Below are 10305 nucleotides of genomic sequence, written 5' to 3'. Positions count from 1 at the left end.
TTCGGCTCAGGTCATAATCTCAGGGATGGTGGGATGGAGCCCCACGTGGGGCTCCCTGCTCAGTGGAGAGCCTGAGTGAGATTCTCTCCCTCTGCCACTGTCTCTGTCTTTCTCTCAAATGAATAAATCTTAAAAAAAAATAATAAATTTTTAAAAGTTAAAGGATGCTTTCAGGGCGTTTGGCTGACTCAGTTGGTAAAGTACGCAACTCCTTTTTTTTTTTAAGATTTTATTTATTTATTTGAAAGACAAAGATCACAAGAAGGCAGAGAGGCAGGCAGAGAGAGAGGAGGAAGCAGGCTCCCCGCTGAACAGAGAGCCCGATGCAGGGCTCGATCCCAGGACCCTGAGATCATGACCTGAGCCAAAGGCAGAGGATTAACCCACTGAGCCACCCAGGCACCCCTAGTATGCAATGCTTAATCTCAAGGTTGTGAGTTCAAGCCCCACACTGGGCACTAGAGCCTACTTTATATATATAATAAAAGTAAAAAGTAAATAAATGTTTTCAATGAAAAGTCAGTCTCTCGTCTCTCCCAGCCACACACATTCCCTCCCCCAAGGCACCCACATGCCCCGATTCCTTGCACAGCCTGCTGGAGACATTCTCTGACTACAAGGCGAGAGCAGACATATGTGTCTGCCTTTTACATGCAAATAATGGCTAACGGATTCTGCTTACAGTTTCTCTTACTTTATCTTGGAAAGCCATACATATTTATACATTAAACAGATTCTCATTCTCTGCCAAACTGCCCCATTTTCCAGTGTGGGGACGCACCCCCATCCCTTCCACAGCTCTGCCGTGCGTGGATGGGCTGTTCTTTTCACCAGACAATAGCCTGGCTCACACATCATTTCATATGTTAGCAAATGCAGCCAAGGATAAATTCCTAGAAGCGGAATCCCTGGGCCAGAAGATGTGCGTACGCGGGATGCAGATTTCTGGCCACGGTGGTGGTTCCGAGGACACAGGACCTCCAGGAGCGTGCCGGCTCCCCCTTGTTGTCGCCAGCATGCCCCGTTATCAATCTGTGATCTTTATCTGCATCATCCATGGGAAAATGATGGTTTCTCAGGGTACCCAAGGCTATGTCTTCAGGTAGTTTATCAGGGACATCTTCAGTCTTCATGGTCACTGAGATTTGCCCCCTCTGCCTTGTCATTCTTTAGGCGTGTTCCAACCCCCAGGTCACCTGGAGAGTGAGAAGCAGCTTTGTTGGCTTCTTGGTAGATGGGGGTCTCACTCCCTGCCTTCCCCACACTGTGGGCTGTTATGGAGACCTGGTTGGTGAGTGGTGGACAACGGAGCTTCTGTCAAGTCTGATGTTTGGGGGCTACTACAGGCTGATATCTCCCCTACCCTGGAGACCCACACCCTCAAGCGGAGCCAGGGAAGAGGCTGGGCTCTTTTGTCCACTTCAGGATCCAACCTTGTTTACCTCCAAAACTGGGGAGCTCACCTTCTCCCGAGGCAGCTCTGTCCATCTTCAAACTATTCCAGCTGTGAGCCAGGCCTGCCACCGCCCTCCACCCCACTAAGCTACCAGAGTGGACTTTTGGAGCCTAAACCATGGCTGTTCTCCCCAGAGCCTTCTGCCTACTCAGCTCCAAGCCAGGCTCCCTTCTCCTGCCATGAGTTCTAGATCCCACGCTGACCTGGTCATTGTCCCTAGAAAGCCTCCAGTTTGTCACAGGCCTTTCTGGAGTGTGGCTTCTGGAGAAGGGTTGAGCCTCCCTGCTGTGCTGTGCTGCACAGAGCAAACACGAACAGACCAAACCCTCCTTTTGTCTGGGCACTAGACCTTTAATGATGCCACCCACAACCCCCTTAGCTTTTTTGGGCCACGCTGCTCTGGTTTCTGGTTCCAAGCAACAGAAACCAGCTCTGACTAATTTAAACCAAAAGGGATTCTTTAGAAGGCTATGGAGTGTGTCACAGATTCTCTAGGAGGACAAGAACCAGGCCCAAAGGTTGTACCCATCCAAGAACAACCTCTCAAAGCAAATGCCAAAAGTGGCTTTGTTAGGACACCCCCGGCACTGGCCCTAACCACGGACCCCTTATTTCAGGCTGACACCGGATGCCAGGGTGTTGCTGTCACAAGTACCTCTCTGTGGCATCCCCCCCACTGCCCTGCCCCATCAATGCAGGGTGAGAAGGCCAGTGACAGCGCCATCAGCACCTGCGCCGGGAGGGACCTACCTCAGAAGATGGGGCAGGGGAGAGGAGGACAGCCCCGGATAGAGGAAGCGGGTTCAGGTGCCGTCACCCCCTTTTCCCTGAGCTTCCCATGGCATCTCGGGAGGGGAGGCTTGGCATCCAGCAGTGAGCCCCACTTTGCAGGAAGGCAGAGGCTCTGTGGGGGCTGCAGCTGGCTGGCCTCGTGCTCCGCCTTCCCCCTGCCATTCTGCCCCCCTCCCCACCTACGGTCCCTGCCGCAGACACATGAGCACTCCCCCCAGCCCCCAGCCACCACTGTCTCGGCCTTGGCCATGCACCCTGGGAGCACTGCCGCTGAGCACTGAGACTCCCCGGGAAGAACATGGTCAATAGAGAGGATTCAGCCAGGGAGGCCTGCCAAGCTGTCATTGCGTTCCCAGAAACCAGTCTCTGGGGAGGGGTGAGTCAGAGGGCGGGGCCATGAGGGGTGCCCAGCCCTGGCTCCACCACCCCAGGGTCCAGACCCTTCCTCTGTGGAGGACGGCAGAGCAGACCCCTTTACGGGGCCCTTGTGTTTCCTATGCTCCTCGTTCATTTGGTCCTTTACTCAGCCACCTGCTTATGGACTCAGCACTCATTGAGCACCTGCTGTGTGCAAGGCCCTGGTCCCTGCCCTCAAGGGGTTCACAGTCGAAGGAAAGAAATGTGCATAGAGGGGTGGGTAAGTGCTAGAGCACGAATGGGGAGTATGGAGGAGGGAGGTGTGCTCAGGAGACCTCACAGAGAAGGTGGCATTTGAGCCGGGTCAGGGAGGACCGGGAGACGTGTCTGCTATGTGGTCGCAGGTGGGAAGGCAACACTCTCCATGCGGGGAGCAGCCTGAGCCCAGGTGAGGAGGTGTGATGAAGCCTGGAATGTTCTGGAAACATCCAAGAGGGCAGAGTAGGAAGCGAGGGCCCAGGAGACTGGGAAAGCAGATAGGAAGTGGCCGGTGGAGGGCCTCAACTGTGGGGAGAGCTCTGACGTTTTCCTGGGCAGGGTTTGGAGCAGGGGAGTGACATGGGTGGTCGTGGGTGCTAGAAATACACAAGGTTGACATTCTGAAGTGTTAGCAGGGGGGTCTCCTTCCCACCCTAAACGTACTGTACCCCCAACCCACCGGCTCAGTTGAATGGAGTATCTCCGCCCACGTATTTTTAGGGACCCACAAAAATGTTTTAATTTCTTTTTAATCAGACAAAAACGTGAGTATAATAGTGAAGAATATGAAACAAAAGAATCCAGCATGGGTTGTACTCATCGTTATACCAAAGCAGCAGAAAATACAGGGTGCAATCCTGACCCCCGCCAGTCAGAAGTGCCCAGGGCTCAGGCAAGCCAAGACAGGGGCAGGTCTTGAGTTCCAATTCACAGCCGGCGGGTCATGTTGGTAGAAGAATGTGTTGGGAGTTACAGGGTCTGGGTCTTCCAGCTTCCAGGGAGCCTTGGCAGGGGAGGCAGGACCAACAACCCCTCCAGCTCCCTCAGGGATGGGGAAGGAGCCTTGGACAAGGATGAGCCCCTTGTGTGCTACCCTAGGGGGGGGACTCAGAGGTCATACCCACCGTCCTCACTGCAGTTAACAGTACCAGGCTGTGTGTTTTTAAGTTCATAAGAGAGTAGATCTTAAAAGTGGACATCACAAGAAAAAAATAATTACGTGAGGTATACACATATATCAGATCGTCATATTGTACAGCTAACACTAACACAAAGTTCTAAGTCGATCGTATCTCAAGAAAACTGGAACAATGGGTGTCTCGGTGGCTCAGTGGGTTAAGCCTCTGCCTTCGGCTCAGGTCATGATCCCAGGGTCCTGGGATTGAGCCCCGCATCGGGCTCACTGCTCAGCGGGGAGCCTGCTTCCCCCTCTCTCTGCCTGCCTCTCTGCCTACTTGTGATCTCTCTCTCTCTGTCAAATAAATAAATAAAATCTTAAAAAAAAAAAAAAAAGAACAGAAAACAGGGTCTTGTAAAGATATCTGCACCGCCATGTTCACAGCTGTGTTATTCACAATAGCCAAGAATTAGAAGCAACCTTAATGCCCATCAATGGTGAATGGACAAGATAATAGGGTACACATTCACGCATGCGCAATGCCGTATTACCTTGCCTTGCAAAAGACGGGACTCCTGGGGGTGCCTGGCTGGCTCAGTCGGTAGAGCATGTGACTCTTGATCTCAGGATCCTGAGTTCAAGCCCCAAACTGGATGTTAGTGTTTACTGGAAAAAAAAAAAAAAGAAAGAAAGAAAAGGAGGAAATCCTGTCATGTGCTACAGCATGAATGAAGCCTGAAGCCATCACGTTCCGTGAAATAAACCAGTCGCAACAAGGCAAACACCGCATGCTTCCCTTTTACATGTGAGACCTCCAGTCGTCAGGATCTTAGAAATAGAAAGCAGGATGGTGGTTGCCAGGGGCTGGAGATGGAAGGAGGGGGCATGGGACTTGTTGTTTAGTGGGTATAGAGTTTCAGTTTCGCAAGAAGAGAAAGTTCTGGAGTGTGTTGCACAACGGTGTGAATGTACTTCTCCCTGCTGAGCCGTTTCCTTAAAAACTTATTTGGATGGGGGCGCCTGAGTGGCTCAGTGGGTTGAGCTTCTGCCTTCAGCTCAGGTCATGATCTCAGGGTCCTGGGATCGAGTCCCGCATCGGGCTCTCTGCTCAGTGGGGAGCCTGCTTCCTCCTCTCTCTGCCTGCTTCTCTGCCTACTTGTGATCTCGCTCTCTCTCTCTGTCAAATAAATAAGTAAAATCTTAAAAAAAAAATGCAGATATACCCCAACTTCGTATGTGTATTTTGGTCATAGGAACGTTTGAAAACGATGTTCTAACTTAGCTTCTGGAAACCATTTGGGTACCAATCACTCCTATGATTTGCTGCTGGCCTAGATTTTTCTACAAACATCATGCATTCTTGGGAAGCTTGGGAATTTTTCCCAAGTGAGAAAATGTGACCTACAAATTGTTTTCGTGCCCAGGGACATGTTTTAAAACACTAAATGTAACAGTAAGGGAAGCTGATGTGGTGTGACATTTAGAAGAAATTTAAGTAAACCTTTGTTATCTTTTTACATTTGGGGGTTTTAATTTTTTTTTTTTTTTTTTTTTTTTTGGCCCCAACCGGACCATGTGCATTTGTGCATTTTCCTGAGCTGGAGGCCCCAAGCCCACTGTCACTTGGAGACAACTGTTGCTGCCCAGAAGAAAGGTCTTTTCGTGACACCCTACCATCCTCCCTGCTGAGGCTGTGACTGCTGGTGCCTGTCCAGTCCACTGGGAGGTGACAGGCCGGGGGAAGGGGGCACTAAGGCATTACCATTAAGGGGTATCAGAGAAAGTGGGTCAGAGGAAGGAGCAGGGAATGGCAAGGCAGCTTGGCAGATGTGCTGAAGGAGGTAAGGACAGCCCCCACACAAAGGTTAGAGGGGCCCAGCTGCACCCCCGCAAATTCTGGGCACAGGACCCTGGACTGAACCCGGAGTCACCAGGAGCCCTGGCAGGCTCTGGGCTGGGTGGCAGCAGTGTGCCGAGAAATCTGGACTTGCCAGCTGTGAGAAGCCCAGAGGGACGGACTAGGAGGCCTTCGCAGGCCAGATGGGGGGCTCTGTCCCCAGCTTCCCCCTGTCTCCCACTGGTCTTGACACGCCACCCCCCCCATGCAGAAAGAGAGCACTAACCACAATTTTTAAAACCGAGGCCCACAGTGAAGAGGGTGGGTCCTAGAGACGCGACGCTGGGTTCAAATCCTGAATCTGCCGCTCCGATAGGATTTGCTGTGTGGTTCTGGGCAAGTAACTCTGTCTCTCTGGGCCTCACCTGCCTAATGTATAAAGTGCACCCCAGAGAGTGTCACTCTCTGTCCCACTCATCAGAGCAGGCTGATGTCACCAAATGTCTGGAGGCACCTTCGAAGGCTGAGCACACGAGGGCCATTCTCTGTCATCCCCCCTTCCTGGCTGAGGAAAGCTCAGAGTGAGCCCCTGCTGCGTGAGGGCCGGCCCTTGTCACCCCGGGTCCCCTCCATGGAGCTGCCCCCTCCTCGCATGGCCCCCACCTCCCTGAGGGGACAGAGAAGAGACCCCACTCAGAGAGAAAGACAGAGAGAACTAAGTAGAGAAAGAAGTGGAGAGAGACCGGAAGTCAGAACGGGAAAAGACAGGAACGGGGGAACTTCCTGACCCCCGGACTGAGGTGGGGGCAGAGGGAAGGAGAATATTGTCCCCCTACCCAAGTGTCCCCAGGGACGCCTTGCTGGGAGGTGAAGGGACAACAGCTTGCAGGCCTCTCTGGGCATCCCCAGGTGGCCAAGAATGGTCTTGGGCAAAAGTCAAGGTGGGCAGAGGCAGGCATAGGGCTGGTGACAAGTGTCCCTCAGGTGCCCTATGTGCACGGGGGTCCCAATGGCAGCAAAGGGTGGCTGCCAGCAGGAAGGTCAGAGGCCCCTTTCTGTTAACCCCCTCAGCCTCCACCCCTGTGGGTGAAAACTACTTTTCCGCCTCCCCAAAGTGGGAAACTGAGGCATGGCAAGACAAGTGAGAAACCAGGAGCTCCCGGTGTTGAAAGCTGCAGGCAGGTAGTGCACTGCCTTGGGTCTGGGAGCAACCAAAAGCACAGCCTTCCTATGGAGGGTAGAGGTGTTCCTGGTGGGCTTCCTGGAAGAGGTGGCCCGAGACTGACCTTGAAGAAGTGGGGATAGGGCCAGGAAATGCGGGTGAAGGGGCCAGGCTCAGGTCTCAAGCAGGGACAGCCCAAGGCTGTGGGGAGAGCGTGACTGCAAGGAGACCCTGGCTCAAAGGGCCCTGACGGGGCCTCTCCGGGCTCTGAAGGGAGAAAGGTGTCGTGTGAGGCAGGGACTTGGCTTGAGAGCAGCGCGGCGGCAGCCGGAACGTAAACCTGCTGTGGCTTCTGGCGCCACCGGCTCCCGGCTCCAGCTCGGCACAGGCCCAGGCCGGGCTGACAGGAACCAGGAGTCCTGGGGGACAGGACGTGGGGGCAGCTCCCCGGTCTGGGCCTGACTCCTGCGCAGAGAGCTCCCGCACACCCTTCACGCGCCAACGCCCCTCCAGGCAGTGCTCCCCATCACCCCTCCTCCACTCCTCTAGCTCGGGGGGCCCTGGCTTCGGCTCACTGGGGTCCCCTGCCCTAGCAACCCCAGAAGGACCCCCACTGACCTCCTACACCTTCTGTGTGACTGTCCCCCCTTCCCCTGCTGGACCCCCACACACTCTTCCCAACCCACATGTCTCCGGCCTGTGCCTGGGCAAGGGGCAGCCCGGCCGATGGGGTGAGCAGGGCGGGGTGGGGGGGGACCAGCTCCTGTCAGGGCAGGGCCTCAGCCTGCTGGCCTGTGTGTCTGTGATGCTGCTCAGTGCGGGCTCCTTGAACGCTCACGAATAAAAACAGGCCCTTTCTCAGGCAGTAAAACACACACGTCTTAACTGTACAGCTGGAAGGATTTCTACGCATGCTTACACCTGGGTAACCTCCGCCAGGCCAAGGTCTAGAACATTCCCAGCCCTGAGCTGGCTTCCTCGTGCCCCAGTCCAGTCACTGCCACCCACCATGGACAACCTCTGTCCTGACAGTGAGTCTTGCCTGCTTCTGACCTTTATCTGGATGGAATCTCACGGAATACAGCCTCCGTGCCTGGCTTCTCACGATCTCCTTCTCCCATGGCCCGTGCAGGGACCCCTGTGCTGTGTTCAGCCTGGGGCTGTCATGGATAAGACAGCTGTGAATGTGAGTCCTTCACGTGTCTTCTGCTGGACACTCAAGCTGCCTTCTCTCAGGGAAATACCTTTGAGCAGCATCGCGGGGTTCTAGGGTAGAACCCTGAACAGGTCAACTCTAAAGGCCCCTCCCCGGGCATCGCACACCTGTCCCCACCTCTCCCCAGTGGGCCCACCAGATGGCCTCTCCACCTCCCTCCAATGGCCCAGTAGAGGAAACTCAAGCTATTTCCACCTTGTTGGGCAGAGCTGATCTGATCTCGCCCCCACCGTCCTGTGGTCCAAGGGCCCCCCCACCCCCGTCATAGCTGAAGGGCCCACCAGATGGGTCGGCAAACACAGAGCCCTTCCTTACCCCGAACAGGACACAAAACTCTTCCCTGAGCACCTCCTGTGGCACTTCAGGACGGTCTACCTGGGGTCTGTCTACTTGGGGTCTGTCCCTCTGTCCTGGCCACCCTCCTTCGCATAGGACAGGGACTATGGCTAAGCTGTTCCTGCCCCCAGTGCCCAGCACACAGCCTGGGGAGGACGACAGACATCTGGGGACAGGTCTGGAGACGAACGTCTGCACCTTGGGGACCAAGCCTGAAGATGGAAACTCGAGGTCCAGTCTGCTGCTTTCAATGTCCTGGGTCCCTTTTTTTTTTTTTTTTTTAAAGATTTATTTATTTATTTGTTTGACAGACAGAGACCACAAGTATGCAGAGAGGCAGGCAGAGAGAGAGAGGAGGAAGAGGCTCCCCGCTGAGCAGAGAGCCCGATGTGGGGCTCGGTCCCAGGACCCTGAGATCATGACCTGAGCCAAAGGCAGAGGCTTAACCCACTGAGCCACCCAGGCGCCCCAATGTCCTGGGTCCTTAAGGCAGGCCTGGCATCCCTCTGGGGTCAGAACCCGTTCTTCCCTTCCACCTGCCAACCAAGCCTTAGGCTCAAGGCTGGTGAGTTAGGGACCACCAAAGCCATGTCAGCCCACCTCCCAGCAACCCTGGTTGGAGCAGGTGAGCCATGGGGACAGAAGAGGTCTCTGACATTTTTGGAGACTCCCCAGTTGGGGGGACGTGCCCCTGACCAGTGGGAGGGGCCTGGCAGTGGCCCTAGGGACACGGGCAGTCAGGTTCCGTGACCAGAGGTGCCCTCGCCCACCCCACCCTTGGCCTTCAGCCCAGACCATGGTTCCTGACTTCCCAGAAGTGCATCTCCTGAGTGGAGTTCCGTGCTTTGCTCTCATTAACCTCCTGAACCCTGCAGAAAGGGGTGGAAACGCCCTGCTTCATCCTCCCACTACGGAAGCTGGGGGTGGGAGCTGAGGGAAGGTAAGGGGACCGTCCAGGCTGCTGTCCAGATCGGAGGCAGGGGTGGGAGGGCTGGGCACCCCTGTCTCCCCTCCGAGAGCCCTGTGGCTGAGCTCTGAGACCCTCTCTGCCCTCCCCCCAACCCCTGAGCTGGGTTTCCTCCCCTGATGGCCCTCATCATGCATCTATTTCTTCATCTCTAAAATGAGGCTATCACAGCCTTGCCTGAGGATTTGGAGGTTCACATGTGAATTGTTTGGTAGATACTGTGTAGTAGGTCCCGTGCAAGAGTCAGCTGGTCCTCTGACTCACTGTGCCCTCCATGTGTGGCATCCGATGGGCTGGGCTGGAGGGGCCGGGGGTGGCCGACAAGGCTGTGTAAGTCTCCCGTCTGTTTCCACCACTCCCCATCTGTCTCTCCTGGCCCCTTCACCCCACCAGGGGTGGATGGGGTCCCCCCGCTTTGGGAGCAATCAGGAGATATTCTTGGAGTACTTGAGATTCAGCGGAGGGACAAACTTGCCGTGGAAGGGGTCACAGGTGGCCAAAAGGAGAAGGCAACATTTAAGCCAAGCTTGAATGACGGGGAGGGTTTGGGCTCCCTGTGAAGCTGATGGGAGGTGGGACTAGCAGCAGGAGAGCAAGGGGAACATCATATGTGAGCCCTTGGCCCATCAAGATGGCACGGGGACCTTGGATGTGACTCTGGGCAGCTCAAACCCCGGCACCCCAGCAAGGAGAGATTTTGGCCCCGTAACAGCACGTCCCCAGGGGGACCCCAGGAGAGCCTGCTTCTTGGCCTGGGACTCACCAATGGGTCCTGGGACAGTGGAGGAGATGACCTCCTTGGCTGGACTGTCTTCCTGGAGAGAGGCCTCCCAATTAGGTGGGTGGGATCCCGGAGAGACCCGTCTCTCAAGTGGGGTTGCATTTTTGTGCCCCAGGATGGAAACACCCCCGAAGAAGCTTAAGTTGGTGGGGTCAGATACAGAAGCAGCCCACCCCCGGACTCCAGGACTTGCTGATCCCTTCCTCTCCAGGGCCTCATCGCCCTTCCTGCCTGCCTGACTTCTG

Source organism: Lutra lutra, chromosome 18 (assembly GCF_902655055.1).
Source record: "Lutra lutra chromosome 18, mLutLut1.2, whole genome shotgun sequence".
In the NCBI taxonomy this organism is placed as follows: Eukaryota; Metazoa; Chordata; class Mammalia; order Carnivora; family Mustelidae; genus Lutra; species Lutra lutra.
This window is presented reverse-complemented; position numbering follows the sequence as displayed.